General features: G+C 43.3%; 1 protein-coding gene across 3 annotated transcripts in view; it reads right to left on the bottom strand.

The window, feature by feature from the left end:
- Positions 1-17,371, bottom strand: part of daam2 (dishevelled associated activator of morphogenesis 2) — a 98,099-nt gene that overhangs the window by 71,452 nt on the left and 9,276 nt on the right. The window contains exon 1 of one of the 3 annotated variants that reach the window (XM_008302233.1): positions 3,993-4,261. The exons of the other annotated variants lie outside the window; for them this stretch is intronic. The gene's annotated coding sequence lies outside the window, so the exon portion shown is untranslated. Of the gene's footprint in view, positions 1-3,992; positions 4,262-17,371 lie in introns of those variants that run through there. 3 annotated transcript variants of the gene reach the window in all.

A 17,371-nucleotide genomic window follows, 5' to 3' on the forward strand; every position in this document is an offset into this window, starting at 1 on the left:
GTGCCTCATGTTTGCACAGTGGTTACTGACCACGTATATGAAGCATACCGAGAATGGCAATGGTCGATGAAAATTCAGCAGATCTATTGCTGTTATTCTATCGCTGGAGACTCAGCTGCTATGAATTGGTTACTCTAGCAGTTCGAACTGTCTGTAATGTCCACATTGTGCCAGGTTTTTGCCAATCAATCCACTGCATTTTTCAAAAGTCTGACCTCCACTATCTCTACGTTGCAGTCTACCAACATCACAGCATAAACTCTTACTGTCAACTCTTTAACAGGCAACATTTGAGAATTCTCAGAGGTCTTATTGGCTTATAGCCTCATTGAAAACAAACATATAAGCACTGTTGGATTTAACAAGGCCATGAGGCACAGTAACCCACCTCACCCATAAAGCGGAAATGCCTCAGCTAAACCACTGGAAAAAGAGGGGTGGGGGTGGAGGGGAGATTTTTCCAATCCTCCAGGGATGTCATTAATAGCCATTTCATTTAGTTCGATTCATTAAAAAAAATGCCATTTCCTGATGTAAGGAACATTCATAATGGTGCAGACCACATAAAGTGCCAGGGGGTTGTTACAACTGTGCTTTAAGACTGAGTTTGTTGCTTTAACCAAAACAAATGTAGGTGCTCAATACAGTAGCACGGGGCCCCCTCACGCACCCAACCATGCACAGTTGCAGTTTGAAGCAAATTATTATAAACATGTTAAACCCCTTCACAGAAGCCACTAACCACAGACACAACTTTCATGAACAAAGTTGAGACAAGAACCCCTGCAGAAGCAGACAACTTGGGTGAAGTTAACAAGTGATCAGCACAAACTTTAAGGAAAATGTTCTGGAGGCATGACAGGGTGAAAGTGAATTTTTGTTTCACTACACTAGGATCTTCTCTCTTAAGGTTTGGTACTGAAGGTCATCCACATGCTGCACGTTAAAGTCAGTATAGAATTCTAACTGTACAGATGTTAATGCTGGTTCAGGGTGAAGCGTGTATCAGAGGTACAGAGCCATGGCTGGCCCACTTCTGCACTGGCCAACGGGCACATCTCTGCTCATCAAATAGACTAGATCACTGGGATAACTATGCTATTAATATTGGGAATGAGAAGAAAGTCGGCCACGCAACATTCCACATGCCCCAACATTCCCACATATTAACATGGCTCAGAATGAAATCCAATACTCAGCATCCCTTTCCGTCGATCCCCAAAGCGCTGTCCCGCGTGTCAAATCGCTTTCTTATTTCATCTGGGAGGAACGCGTCAGAGTCACGAGCTTCCAGTCTAACTAAAGACATGTTATTATATGTGAGAAAAAAAAACTGGCCCGAGTACAATCTTAGAGCTGGTTACTAAGACTTTCAAGAGGAAAAGGATGCTGAACTTCTCAGAAACTTCAAGTCTTTCAAACACCCCAGAGTCTTGTCTGTTTGAGGAAATGAGCAGCTTCCATCAGTACGGTGCACTCAACCAAATTACACAGATGCTTAGGAAGATCCAGCTCTTCTGGGTGCTACAAGGGGCTACTTTTGAACTTGAATGAAAATAAAAACAGCGATTCACAACTGTTCACTAATTAGTTTCCATACACGCTTATTCTAATGACAGCTCTCTGCTTAGCTCAGCAGTTTAAGTTGATGTGCATTTGTCACCTTGCCATTGTCTAACTTCTCATTCTTTGCACTACAATCTGAATAGCTATCAATCTCGCCGGGGTGAGAGGTCAACAGCTGCAACATAGAGGACGCAGGGCTTCTGGGTAATGTCTGGAATGCTCCCTGTGACAGTTATAGCGAGGCAGATAGGGGCAGCCCTCTGAAGTGACCAGCATTTTTTAAAATAGCCTGCAGTAATGCTGCACTGAATTGAAGCACTGTAAAGAGGAGATATGCTTACACATCATAGACCCCAGAAAGTGTGTCACTGGCACAAATACAATAGTGCCATTTGACACACACACAGTCGGTGTGGGGACTTCCAGAGAATGAGAGAGAGGAACAGCAGCCTTTTTTCCTAAATTCTCCTGTAGTTTTGTCCTCAGACACTGTTACTACTCTACTGGAAACACAACATGAAGATGATCTCATCCAAAAGATCAGATGTTTGAATTTAAGCAGCTTTACAGACCTCATCTCTTTTTCTGTCTGTCCTTATCCTAATGAGCAGGCTATCGAGCTGCCAGTCGACAGCAAGGCTGAAGCGATAAAAGGCCGGCCGTCACTTACTAACTCTCCCTCACACTCCCTCTAATCCTGAGAGAGCAGTTCATGCATCCGTAATGGTCGATAAAATATGAAAAGCCCTGAGAGCGCTGACGGCAGCAGAGGGTGGGCCTGTACACTATGTGTAAGTCCTCAACTTTCGTTAATGCCCTCCCAACATGCTGAATCTTTTAGCAATGTCACTCTGCTTGCCCCCTGGCGCACGTGAATGTAGGAGGATTTCCAGCAGACTGGAGGGTAAGCCTTTAATGTGGTGGAAATGGATACTATCTTGTTCACAATGCAAAAAGACATCAAAGAAAACACACATGGTCCTTTGACTGTATAAATGAGTTTTGCCCCTGGTTCATCAACCTTCAAACGCAAGCCACTCAAAAGAAAGAATTACTTGAATGTTGCAGGAATAATGTTTGCCCTATGCTTTTTCATTTTGCCATTATCTCCCACATGAGCTATTTAAAAAGCCCAGCCTCTAGTAAAATGTTCACAATTGCTGAGTTATCTGTTTTCCATCAGTAAACCATGTGGCTAGGTAAACCCTAAGTAGGCACCACCAATCAATTTTCCTGGAAATTTGGAGGGCTGGTGCGTGAACTTCATCACTGTGCTTTCGACACGCGAAGGATTTACAGCTAAGATGACAGCCTTTTAACCAGGACAGGCAATGCTTCCACAGGGAAAAGAAGGCTTTACAATTTCTTCAAATGAGGAAGCTGGGAGATTAAGATGGGGTGTTTATATTGGTTTGAGGTGCCATGGAGTTTTGGCTTCTCTTGAGGGGAAAGTGAAAGGATAACATGAAAAAAAGCTGATACAAACACATTGCAGGCCTAGTTCCATACTGGGTGAAGTTGTTGCTGGGAGGAGATATATGGAATGTCTGGATGCCAGGCTCGTACTTGCACCAAAGGCCTGACTGTGTGATTGATGAACGTGTGTGATCAGCCCTCGTCTGGGACCAGAAATAGGCCTGTACCCATTACATATGACACTGTCTCATCCTAGTTCAATTTTTGAAATGCCAAACATATTCCTGAACTTTGTGTTAAGTCCTGGACCTCACATGACAACTTCTTTGGTTTAAACCAAATGTGGACATCAATCTCTTCTAGCTCACTCCTCCAGCAGCAATAATACTGAACCCCAAATCATCCATGAAATCATGCAGTGTTTTCCAGAGAAAATTAAACTCCCACAACTCAAAACTCAAGGAAGCTCAGCTAAAACTGAATCCAAGACCATCACTAATATGCCAAAAGCCTTGCTTATACAATGCACCAGTGCACATGGGGGTACAGCAAGACGTGCTGTCAGCACCACTGGAGAAAGAGGCCAAACATGAAGACCACGTACATTTCACAACCCCGCTTCTGCTGCTGTTTATGACCTATAAAGCCACTGTAGTGAAAAAAGTACTGCAAAATACTGCCCTGCCCTCCAATCACAACAAAACAAAATGTGGAAACTTTATCACGAGGGAACAGGAGCCCTTGTTGCCCACCAGCTCCTTTTTTGCTTAGCGTTCAACTGAGCATTCTGGCTTAATGTTTATTTTATTGGTTGCAGTCGTCTGTGTTTTCCTGGCTGGACTGAGAAGCAGGATGCAGTGCATAGACAAAGTGGGTTTACACTTAAACATCTGCAGCCCGTTGTGTGTGAAGTCTCCTACCAGAGCAGCAGCACTACGGTGTAGCTGTTACTCACAACAGCCGGGAAGGGTTACAAGTATCAGTATCAAGATCAAGTATCTCTAACTTACCCACTTCAGACAGGCTGCACTAAGAGATGAATTGTCCCCGTGTCGCGTCCCTAGCAATGGAAAAAAAAAAGAGAGCTTCTCCTCCAAGCAAGACTAGAAGAGATATTTAAAGTATTCCTGCATTCTCTGGTTTCAGAAACCTCTTTTTGCCGTTCAGAATGTGAACTTCATGGCCAAATTCCATGCCTTTGCTGAGTTTGACCGAAGCTGCTGCGTTTTGTCTGCTTCCCCTCTCTGAGCTTCTGAGCTGAGCTCTGGATTTCAGCTGACTGTGCTGGGAGCTGAGCTGTTGACATTGTCCCCACTCTCTCGCTCTCTCTCTCTCTCTCTCTCTCTCTCTCACTCCCCCTCTCCCTCCCCTCCTCCCTCTCCTGCTCTCTTTCCCTCTCTGTCTTTAGATCACTCATCTCCCCTCCCCTGCCCTTCTAAATTCCAGCTCAGGCATATGACAGCATCCATGTGGATGTCAGCTAGAAGGTGATGGATTTTCTGTGAATATAAATGCATGTACATACAGTGTGCATGTGCATGTGTGTGTGAAAGCTGTGTGAGGCCAAGGGAAAGGGCAAGATGAAAGGAAATGACCCTTGGTGGCCGGTTCTTCCCACCCCTATCCGCAATCCTAACTCCACCCAATGCATTCCCTCACTCAGCAGACAAAAAAAAAAAAAAAGGTTGTGGATGGAGGGATATCACACACAACGCCCAAAGGAAACCTCTTTTCCTGTTGCGTTGTCTCATTGCTAACACAAGCATCGAGCCCACACAGGCACACACAAACCCATGCCAAATATCTATGACAAATCACCCCTGTGACACACAGGAAAAGGATTTTCCTGAGATCCAATCAGTGTTCATTGAGAAGAAGGTGAGACGGGGTGCTTGATTATACAAAGCTCTGTTGGCTTGTCAAGTTCACACCATTAGCTCAGCCAAATGTAATGTGTGTGTGTGTGTGTGTGTGTGTGTGTGTGTGTGTGAGGATTTGGAGGGGGGTGGGTCAGCTGGAGGGCCACGCCACAGATGATTCTGTGAAGTAGAGTCCAAGTATGTTGCTGTGATAATATGAGGGGTCAGTGAGTGCAGACATCAGATAATCAGGACTCCCGCTGCACCAGTCAGGAGACGGACACTATCCCAGTCACCATTCCTTACTTCCTTACCCACTCCCACCCCCTGCCAGGAACAAGACAGAAGGCATATGAATTCAAAAACTATTTACCTTTCATCAGTCAATGTGTTTGGGAAAACGTGTCCATGTTAACCTTTAGAACATTGATCACTGACAGCCTCTTAATCAAAACTATCTCATAGATACTACTGCCCCATGCTTTGAAGACAAGGGTCACATGTGAATTGATTTCATATTTAGTCATCTTATCTTTCTCTTGACTTCTTATCTGCTACGCAGGCTGTCTTGTCTTGTCTATATTATTGACTTCAGCCTTGTATATATAACAGGAATATGCCATAGATGGATGGAGCTGCCAGTCAAATTTTGAAGGGCAAAATTAAAATGTCTTGGGGATCAGAAGACAGTCACTGCTGTGGTTTTTCCTTCCTTCATTTGATTGCCAGATTCAGACACTATCATACCATTCAACAAGTGTCATCATCAAACACCATTCCCATACATATTGACCTGCAAGGACCTACTCTGCCTTCATTGAGGGGGGTCTATTAGCACTTCATTTTAAAGCAAAGGAGCTGCAATTTTTCCATTTTTAAAGTCAGAATACTTTTATCCAGAAGACTTCAGTCCTGTCTCAGATCATTTTTACAAGTACTATTTTTTTTTTTGACTTAAGTCTTATTGTGACTTTCACTGACTCCTTGTCTTCATTCAGTGTTTGGTTAAGTTTCAGTACTTACTGCATTTACCACATATTACAAAGTTCCATTTTCTATGGTTCCAAGTTAACGACTCCATTGGTGAGTTTACATCCACACGACCACAAGAGGTCACAGACATGTTTGGGTTACTTTGTGTTTATCAGTGATCAGAATGGAGGATAATGTGCCTACTGGGCCTACTAGAAGGTGAAGGAGGCTCCTCCTGGCTCATATGTACAGGAATGATGTGCAACGATAACAGCTTTTTAATGGACTCTTAATTTCCAGATATAGCGGTTTAACTGCTTGGCCTGGAGCCATACTGCCTGTATGAAACTACACTGTAAATATGTTTTAGGCAATCAGATTAAAAAATAATAATTTCCAATTTACACTTGCCATCCACACAACAGCTCTGTAAAAATATTACTGCACTTCCATAAAAGCGAAAAATCTGCATCACAAAGCAGGACCCAAAAACCACCATGCATTCTTGGTAAAAATTAGCATTTACACTCTCACAAGAATAAACTGGAGCCACTGCTATGCCACAGAGCAGAGAAAGGGGGGGTCTTTATACCATTTGTCATCTTTCTCTAGGGACAGAAGACAGATGACACCAAGTTACTGGCGGTAATGCCTGGGTGCATTCCTTAGCGAGCCCTGGGGACGCATCCATTAAGCCAACTCTGAGACAGAGCAGCTTATCTACATGATGTCCACTTCCCCTGTTGCTTTTTTCTTACACTGCAGCATCACTATAAGGTTTGCATCACATCTACGCTCTCTCGGGTAACTTCTCCATCCCCAAAGCATGAGAAGAAACCCTGAAGAATCCCTGAGGAACAGGCCGAGCTCAAGCTCCAGTCTAGCACAGTTGCATTTCAGCGACTCCTGTACCATCCATCACAGCCTGGTAATTGACACAAATGGAGTGGGCTTGGCATGCTGTGATAAACATCATGCCCCCCTAAAAAAAGACTGAAAAAGAATCTAACAAAACCATGAGTCCATCTGTTCTCCTTTTTTCTTTTTTTGAGGGTGTGTTTGTTTTCACTCGACTTAGACAGCATACATTTTGCAGAAAGTAAGAAAATAAGAGGTTAGACACTCCGTATTGTCACTTATTGTGCCGAAGAGATGACCGCAGATCGTGGCTTCTACAGACTTGGCTTCAGTAAACTTGCTTTGCCCCCTGGGTAATTCCTTTAAACGCAAGTGAGGTTGGTGTTTACCCACAGTGAATGGCAAATGTCATGACTGATAAACTAGCTGCAGTGTATGTCAAGTGAGAGGTCGGGTGTTTTCCTCTCCAGAGATCTTTGTGCCTCGAAACGACATGTAGCTCCAGACAACCTGCCAGTCACTTGTCAATCGGTTGGGTAAGGCTTGCTGAGCTGCTGTCTAAACCCTCCTGCATCCACTAAGGAAGTGGATGAAGGACTCCACTCAGCACTCCATGCAGAGATATTTCATAAACAAAAATCACCACCATCATGCAGCAACAATCACCATCTGGCTAACAAGTGCTAAATTTAGTCAGAGGGAGCAGTAAAATGGGAACTTGGCACTTGGTGGTATGTTGGACAAAAGGTAAATGGAATATTGGACAAAGAGAAGTGGGTCACCCAAGGTGGTCTACTGTAGGCTCATAAACCACACTTTCTCCTTCAGACCTCTCATGTGCAGGAGCAGTCAAAGCTGATAACAGGCAACGTAACAGCTGGAGGAGAGACCGTAAAGGAGTGTTTAAAAGTGCAGATATTGGCATGTGAAGGAGTCTTTCCAGAGTTGTCACAGAAGAGAAGTGGCGAGAGTCCTCCTCCAAGCCAGCAGCTGCCAGAGCTAACATGGCAAACGGTCATGTTTTACGACGTGTTGTTCCTTAATGTATTATTTAAGGTTTCTTTTGACCAGGCAGCTCTCATTTAAGTTTGTTTTGTTTAAGTGAGGAATTCCTTGTGACAGCACTTTGCACACAACCATTTCTTTCACGCCCGCACAGAGATAAATTGCCACTGAGAAAAATACCGCCGCTGCACAAAGCTTGAACTCTTGACAGCATAAATATGAGGCCACATTTTTATACATGGTCTAATTGTATGTTAGCTGTAAATCATGATAGCATGGAACACTATACTATCCATCTTTCAAAAGCTTCCGCATGAAAGTAGCCTGATCACAGTAAAGCAGTAAACCATAAATCTAATTGTAGTCACTATGCTCTTATGGCGACATTCTTTCCTGCTCTTAACACACCTCTTGTATAAACTCTTACTTTCTACCTCTACAATAAACAAGCACCTTAACTCTTTCCTCTTTTTCATCACAAAAGCGACAATCCACGTGCTTTTACCAACCTCAGCTTAGAGTAAACAGGTTTTTCAATAGGATTACCAAGCATTTGCACTGAGTGCTTTTTCTGTGTTTTGCAAAAAGTACTGGGCATCTGAATGGTTCTTTTGTGCGAGAGGCAGACTGGGCAGGGTCAGAGGTCACCCAGCAGCCTGCTCCCACAGTACCTCTAGTGTCTGCCTGGATATGTGCCAGCTAAATGCTGTCATGTTTGGACAATGGTCCAGCTTTCCGCTGACTGACTCATGACAGCTTCATCATGTTAACCAGTGATGTAATCCCTTGATCTCTGTTTGTGAAGGCCATCACTATCAGACTGCAACTATTTTTATAATAACTTAATCTCATAGTTCAATCATTTTAAAGTATTGTGATGCACAATTTTGCTATATCTGCTTCAGATTTTAGAAATATGAGATTCACAGTACAAAGTCATCCTTATGAAAGCCATCTTATGTTACAATGCCTCACTTCTCATAGCTCTGTTTTGGCCACAGTGAATCCAGGTGTGTGAACTGTAAAAGGGAGAATTAAGATGGACAGAGAATACTAATGGCAAAAAAAGACTGATGGTAAAACTGAAAAGAAAGCACTTGCTCTTTTTCCAGATGCTTCCATTCAAAAGCAAGGTTTATATATTCCAGTTGCTTTTATATTGGCAGCATGGGGACTTTCTCCACCAAGCTCAAACTTCAGCTGCCTGACTGACATTACAATTTATCACAGTTTCTTATCCTGCCATTTAAAAAAAAAAAAAAAAGTACCAATATTCTTTGAACAGACTTTTCAGAATGTGCTCGTTTTTTGCTGACCACAGACTGAACCAAAGACTCCACCTGAGCTATTCCAGGTGCAATAATGTCCCTTCTTAGAATCCATTCAAAACAGCATAAATCAAGACTTTAACCTCTCTCAAAAGCATTGCACAGGTCCTTGTATGGTGGAGAATGTGTGAGAACTGTGGATAAAATGTTCAGTCCAGTTCTAAACAGTGGAGTCGCAGGGGGTGCCCCCACTCTATATGAAACCACACACACGGTCATGACTGTCACAGTATCTCCATGAAAACATCTGGGAGTCATCTGTTCTGCTAATGGAGGCCCCCTGTGAACAGGTGCGTGTCTGCATCCATGGCCTTTTGCCCTTTTGTATGACCCTTGACCTCTAGTCGTGGGTGGAGAACTCTTTGAAACCAGTGGACGCAGACAGTGCTGTCTGAACAGCCAAGGTCACGTTACCTTCGACTCAGGACTCAGTGATATGGACACATTAGTTGTTCGCCGCTGTAGAATTGCAGGTTCTGGCTTCAAAGAAACTAAAAACACATTTTAATTAGCCAGCAATTGGCTGTACTCCAGGAGTTATAATGATTAGTTGGGCTATAATGTGCAGAAATAATCAAAAGAAAACAAACACAATTGTAATTATGCATTTGCATAATGCTGCAACAGCAACAACTGACCAGACGTTTGAAGCCAGTGTGACAAAAAAAAAAGTTCTATCGTCTCTCAAAAGATTTTATCACAAACCAGAGGAAGTGGATTGCCTAAAAATAGCTCACCACTTTTGCTTTCAAACCCTTTGGTCTGGGCTGACCATAATGGGTCCAATGAACACAGCTAGACCCACAGTTTACTCTGAGCTGTACTGCTGAGAAGAAATGACAAACGGCCATCTTGTAAACCTTTTCCTAATGCCTCTACGTGTCTTTCTTGGTATTTTTAATGCTTGGAATGATGACCTAGCTGGGTGTTGCACTGCACTGCAGTCAAACTATCTTCTGAGTTCTCCAGGGATGACAGAATAATAACAAACACTTCCTGTTTATCTCTACAGTAAGTTAGAACAGTCTGTTCTGCGCCACTGTTCATTCTAACACAAATACACTACTTATCACATCTTAATGCTGTAAAAAAAATTCTGAATCAGCAGCAAATTCAAGACTGAAACCACTGTATCTCAGAAAACAAAATACCTGCAACTGCAACTATGGATTGATGAGGCTAAAAACTGAAGACCATGCAGCACATTTAAAGGATTTTACCTCACAATCATGCACCATATCTGTGCAGCATACTTGACTGACCTAATACCAGTCGACCTTGACCCTGCAGCATCACTCAAACACACGTGCCTCATGTTCCATCCTGGCAAACAGAGCATTTATCTGTCCAGCTGCCTCTTGTATGGTGGGAAGGGTCAGACATGTTGTTACACTGATTTACTATGCCCTTAAATTAAGTAACCCTTTGCAACATCCTGTGCTCCTGCTGAGAAGGGGCTCCCTAAAAGTGATCCTGCAACGCATTGTCACATGGATGATACTGTTGTCCGCTGGGTCGACATCCTTCAGTGCTTCAGAGGAACATACTAAGAGCAAGAACGCTTGAGATGCATAGTTTCAGGGCAGGGTAAGGACCATCCTAGTGCTTTAGCTGATAAGCTGCCCTGTCTGCAGGAAGCTATCAGGCATAAATGTACACAAACCAAGTGAAGATTACACCCATGCTAAATTGGTAAGAACCCAGTCTTTATTTGTCACTCCATTTTTTCCCATCTATGTCACAATGCACAAACAGATATTATGGCTGCACATCTGCTCCTGTGCTTCACCTCCTGACTGTGTAAAATGTCTGTAGATAAGACAGTTTATAAGACTGACCTTAATTGCAGTAGTTTTGGTTGTTTGTTTGCAACACAATTGATAGGGCAAGAAATATGAACAGGCAGACGAGCAGACGGGTTTTAAACAAACTTTCAGGTTATTCAAATGTGATAGAAAGACACGACGGCAGTCTGCACAGTAAAAACCTAAACTGTCATTTCAGTTTTGTTGTGCACACACAGTTTGTCTGTGCAAAAATTGGATTACTGACAGCACTGGAAGCACTCATCTTCACATTTACTTTCCATTAAATGAGCACATATTTTATGTCATTTTACTTAAACCAACAGAAACCATGGCCATAGCTATGAGGAGTTCAAGGTACACTAAACCACCAATACCCACTCATAACAAATACAAAGCGAACACATTAAACTGAATTTAAAGACCCCATACTGACTGCCCAAGTGTAAGATTTCACTTATTACTTTTTAAAGCCCTTCATAGCCTCCAGAATGTACAGCAGAACGTATGTCCCCTTTACAACTAGTGTGCAAAGAGAGATCCTCAAGCAAGAACCTGCTGACTCTTCCTAACCCACACTTAAAGACTAAAACCTGTCTTTTAAACTGAATTTCTCCTAATATGCATCTCTATTTTTGTTCATAGCTGATGAGTTGCATCAAATTTGTTCTTGATGTTACACTTGAGTCCTTCGTTTTTATTCCTCTTTTGCTTGTGTATTTTTTTTCTGTTTGTTGTAACCCGAGACATGGTTTCAGTGCTGGTAAAACACACAATTTAATTTTTCTACATTATCCTTTAAGATTAATATAAACTGAAAGTTCAACAGGCTACTTGGTTTGTTCCAGGCTGTCCAGGTGTGTTAATGAACAAGGGACTTAGTGAGTGAGCTGGTGAGAGTGAGAGCACACATACGCATCTACTCACTGCTGTGTTTGCAAGAGAGACAATGTAAATACATACAGTGCAGCACCATGCTGTGCAGCGGGGTGCTGAGACAGCGGAGGCGGAGGGGGTTGTTGCTGAGGGGGGTCCATTGTGCGCCGATTACCCGCAAGAGGGGTAAATGATGGTGTTGATTAAAGCCAGCTGAGCCCAGGGCAGGCTCCTGTAGCGGCAGACACACGCCAAGCACCACGTGCCCCTGAAATCCATCTGGCTTTTCAGTGACACACACTGACAGGCCAGCGCTGCATGCTTGTTCATTTTCTGCTGCTAAAAGTGTACACAAACGCACACCCAAACACCCACAATGCTTGTGAAATCAAACTAACAAACAAGACTCTCCCTCTTAAGAATGCAGGCTTGGCAAGGCAATGATAGTACTCATCATCTGACCACTCTGGTATGAACAAGACTCGCACGAGTTCGTATTACCAAACTGATCAGGATTTTCCATTGATTCAATTCATTCCCTTTTTTTAAAATCTGAAACGGACTCTGGTTCCCGCTTCAAAAAGTGCAACCACATTCAGACAGACAGTGGCCCTGCATGAAAATATGTAGTCCTTTTAATCATTTGAATAGAAGCAGTCCGTCAGCACAGCAGGGGTGCTATCACAGGAGACTTCAGTGAGACGGTTCAACTGCAACTGACTAATCACATACAAACAAGCATACAAACCTGGTAGAGAACTGTTTGCTGAGCCACAAATAAAATAGCTGCATTTAAACCATTGTCAAACAAATGTATACAAAATAAGCTCATCAACACTGAACATACAATGTATATAAAAGTTTACCAGTTCTGCTGTCTGTGGGGACATTTTACATCAAAAGGCAAAGACAGGTTTGCCATACTAGTAGGATGGAGCCTATGGGGAAGACCAAGGAGACACTTAAGACAAGTGACAAATCCTCCAGATTAAAAAAGGATTTTCAAGAAAGGAACCTAAAATAGTCAGAATTGACTGTACGCCTCGCCATCAAGGGCAAGGCATACCGTCACTGCAAGAAGAGGGGACACGTGTTCAAGAGTTTAAAAAACTGAGTATTGCTAATTGCTGTGTATAGTTTGAGTGTTGGGTAAGACTGATCAATCTGCTACTTAAATCAGTATCATTTAACCAGTATCTTTTACAACATCCTCCAACAACCCAGCACCCTGGGTCGTTTCAGCACAGTGCTGTTTTGGGTCTGAATCGCAGTGAAAGGATTGGTGGTGGTCCCTTCAACTCACATGAGAACTGACCAGACATTTTTTGTGTGAAAGTTGGCGGGGCTCAAGCTCTTGTGTTTCACTCTTCAGGCAACTCCTTTTATCACTCTTTGTGTGTGCGTCCTCATGCAAAACCATGAATGCCTTCAAGGAAAGACCTTTGTAAAATGTGTAAGTTGTTCCCATTTGAACAAGAAATGTGTATTGCTGCTTTCTATGCTTTCTTTCTGCTGGGAGGCTTTTTCGTGGCCATTCTGGACACCTGTAAACACTTTTTCTTTCACACGCGGTCACCCCACACTTGGTACGAACTAGTTCTTACAAAACCATACCATACGGCATCAAGAGGTCTTAAGGAGTACCAAAATCCATCCACCTGTCCACTATCTATACATCGCTTAGTCCTCAGTAGGGTCGTGGGGGGGCTTAAGTCTATCCCAGCTGAATTAGGGCTACATTAGGGACATCATGGACAGTTCGCCAGTCAATGGCTCGGCTGGATTACCAAAATGTACAAAAGTTTTAGCACACGCAGGAGGGCTCAGTAATACAACCTCTTCTAAACTCAATGAGCAGTGCATCCTCAGGGACATTCTAACTCCAGTCGTGTTGCATCCAGCATCACTGAACTCAAAACTACTGGCATCATTCAGCCACCTTCAGCCGCTAGATACCATTTATTTAAATGCAGCGCAGATGTTTCCTTACGTATGCTTCAAAAAATGAATAGTGCTGCAGAAATTTAAGTGCAGGCTCTAAGCGAATAAAAGTTGTCACACAATGAGCAGTTGTCCCGTTCACTGGCCTCCACAGGATAAAAACCTGCTCCGAAAAAAACCTTGACCCCCGTAGCACAAATCTGGGTTAATCACATCTGCTCCGGCGGCGTACAATCAACACACATTGTTCCGATTACACGCTATTTAAGTTAAATGGTCAGGTCGGGCCTCGAATTGTTGTCCCATTGCACGCTGCAACAAAAATGTGGGTCAGCATTTTTCCCCTGCAGCTTTTCCTCTCCCTGCATCTTAGTTTCCTTCATAGAACAATGAGTCTGACTTTTCTTTCTTCCTCCCACGGCAGCACGACTGTAGTGGGAACTGGCATTATTACGACCACAACGGCCGCTGTGGTGCACATGGACAATTCGTTTCCCTGCCCTCTGAGATGCAGGACGTGATATGAGACAGAACTCAGTGACCTCTTCAACGCAGTCCAAAGCAGGCATTTCAATAATCATGAGCATTGATTGTCGACAATGAGATGAAAGGGAGACGGGAGCAGATCGATGAGAGAAAAGGAAAAAAAGGACTCAACAGTAGCTTCAAGCTCCTCACCTGTCATCAGCCTCCTGTTTGAGTGGCAGTGTCGGGGAGCTGAGACAGCTTAGTCAGCTCTGGCCTGGTGTTCTAGTTTTACTGGAAACAACGGTGAAACAAAGAAGCCAAACTGGAGAAATGTCTGCAACTGTCGAATACCATGGCTAAAAATACACTACAGTAAAAGTACTGACAACTGATACACCATTTGAACATTTTAATTTTTTTATTTTTTTTAATAATAATAAAAAAAAAAGGACAAGAAGTCTGGGAAATGTACTGCACAGCACTGGACAGTGGCCAAAAGCATCAGACAGATTTATGATCAGTGTCTGTTTTAATGCTTTGTCAACTTCGGTCTAACTCTGTGCATGTGTGCAAATGTATGCGACACACAAACGAATCACAGCAGGGCTTCTTCCCTCCATTCTATTTCTTGGGCCAGACCAACAGACCTCCAAACAGCAGCTACCTTTCCTTTTCCTCAAGCTCTTGGATGGAATGTCAGGAAGTCAAGGTCATGACGGGTAGGGTGTGTGTGTGTTTTCATTCATGCATGCTGAGCAAGTGTATGCATGCATATAATTAATAGATGTGGAAAATGTGTTCAGCAATGATTCAAAAATTGTGTGGCATGACACGATGAGAATTGCAAAATTCAGGCAGCATAGAGCAAATTTAAACGTCTCTGTTGTATTACTGCTCCGTTTTCTGCCTTCCACACAGCTATTTCTTTCAGTCTCTCCCTAGTACGTGCAACAGAAGTGCGCGTTGTTCAGACCTCAAAGACTTTGGTATCTCTGGCTAAAAAAGGTGGAAAATAGAAATAAAAAAGGCCTCCAGTTGCTTATGTGGCTCCTGCTCCCTACTGAGGACCACGGGAGCACCATCCAAGGGGTAAGAGATAAAGAATGCACAAGATTTCCTGCCTCACAGCGCTGCGTTCCCCAAACATCGGCCGGTTTATGTACTGCGGCCTGTCGCCAAGGCAACCTGGCAGCAAATCAGGGAGCAGCACAAGAGCAGTAGTGATCCAAGGAAGGGAAACACACAGAGAGAGAGAGAGAGAGAGAGAGAGAGAGAGAGAGAGAGAGAGAGAGAGGAGGCAGTTTTAGAAACAGGGCTGGAGCAATGTAATAAAATTGGATTTTTAAAACAAAATTATTCTCATAAAATGCCATACATTTAATACCCTCATGCTTTCTTCTACAACTTTAGAGCTGTCACTACATGTTTGACTTGCTCACAATCGTGGCAGTAACTGGGTAGGTGCTCAGAGTCTGAATTGACTTACTAGGAAGTCCAAAACCCATACTCCCACCTCACACAAGTCTATTGGAAAATCTCATTTAATTCTCATTGACTAATTGGATTTGAGTCATTATTCCAGCAATATTTCATCAAGGCCTAAAAGTTGAAAAACACAGCTGTCCAAAATATTGCTCCCTCTGGCTCTTGGTATCCCACAGCCACTAAACGTTCAGTACAATAAACAAAAATCACATCCGTACTCCAGCCATATTAAAGCTGATCTCTGTTCCATTGTAATAGCCCTGATCACTCTGGCAGTTAATTGTGCATTTAAAGGGATTTTGTTTGTCAGCGCAGCAGGGTGGAGGTGGGGGGTTGGGTGAGCAGGGACGTGTGCACAGCAGCATTTATGTCTGCACCAAGGGTCCAGTTTGTCTGCCTAATACCTTTAATCCACCCCCCCACTGCTAGCATCAATCCCAGGAGATGTGGTCAAGGGCACGATTACAGTCCGGTAGCATCGCTGACCCCCCCCCCATTTCACCTCCATCTCCCCCTCTGATGATCACAATATCTTTCAGTCTCCTCACGCTACACTGCGCAGCTAAATCCCCGCGGCTAGTTGACAGTGTGACAGTGGGGGGGCCGAACTGTGATGATGGAGGAGGACTGGACTTTAAGAAGCCATTTTCTAGATGGATCCCTGCCTGAAGAAATACTACAGGCTGTGATACTGCATGAAAATGGGCAGCGCAGCTAAACTGTTGGGAGAGAGAGACACAGAGAGAAAATATATCAGCCTCCAGTAGCTTTAATTCAGGCCAATTCCTGCGTTCAGTGTGTGCCTGAGCGAGTCAGATGGTTTGGCACAGTGAGTACTGGCTTATGGGTTATCTCTCCATCACTCCATTGCTGACAGGATGTACCTTTCAGCACACATGTGCACACAGACACAAATTCTGCAGAGCTTCTAGGTCCTTCTTTCTCCCACTGAAACACTGTTTGGAAATTGACTTAAAAAATGCAACAGGCCACTGTAGGGCTGAACCATTTGGGGAAAATATCTAATTGCAGTTTTTATGACAGACATTGTGATTTGGCTTTTCAAAACCAAGCTTCAGCTCAATATTCACTGTGTGAAAGATATAAAATGTGACCAAGCTTTACCACATGAGACTCCATAAAATTATTAATTGCTAACTTGACTTTTCAGCCATATATCCGCCATATAGCTGGCAGATGTACAGTCATAACACATTCTTTTGTTGCACAGCTGTCAAATCAGAAATATTCCCATGCCAACTAAGTGCTTCTGCTTTTTGGGAACTAAATGGTCCATCATTACTTCTACCTCAGTGGTGGCCATTTTTCCACACCATGAACCATGTAACATTTTTTTTAGGGTTTCATGTGTTTGTTGTTGGTGGGTGTAAATGTTGAGGCCTTGAGGTCTACTAGGTCAGCATGACTGGCACACAACGAAGATGACATGAATTGTAAAACCAGTGACCCAACTGTTCAAAGCTTGGGTCAGATGTGCTGCATATTGCAAATGCAGCCTTTGCAATTTGCTAATGGCTCTGCTAAAATCCCAGTGTCGATTTGAAATCGAACAATTGTTCCGTCCTTGGTCACTTCTATAAATGCACATCCGTACTGGCAAAACTGGGCACAGAAACCGCTGCCAACAATGCATTAGCACAGAGCTACATAACCACTTCAAGCATGGGAGAGGATGCACCCTTAATGACTAACTGGTCAGTGTAAGAACTGGAAAGACGTTGCATCATATGGTGTGTGGCAGACAGTGATGATGCCTCAAATAAAAGGAAAC

Source organism: Stegastes partitus, unplaced genomic scaffold (genome assembly GCF_000690725.1).
Source record: "Stegastes partitus isolate 25-593 unplaced genomic scaffold, Stegastes_partitus-1.0.2 Scaffold36, whole genome shotgun sequence".
NCBI lineage: Eukaryota > Metazoa > Chordata > Actinopteri > Pomacentridae > Stegastes > Stegastes partitus.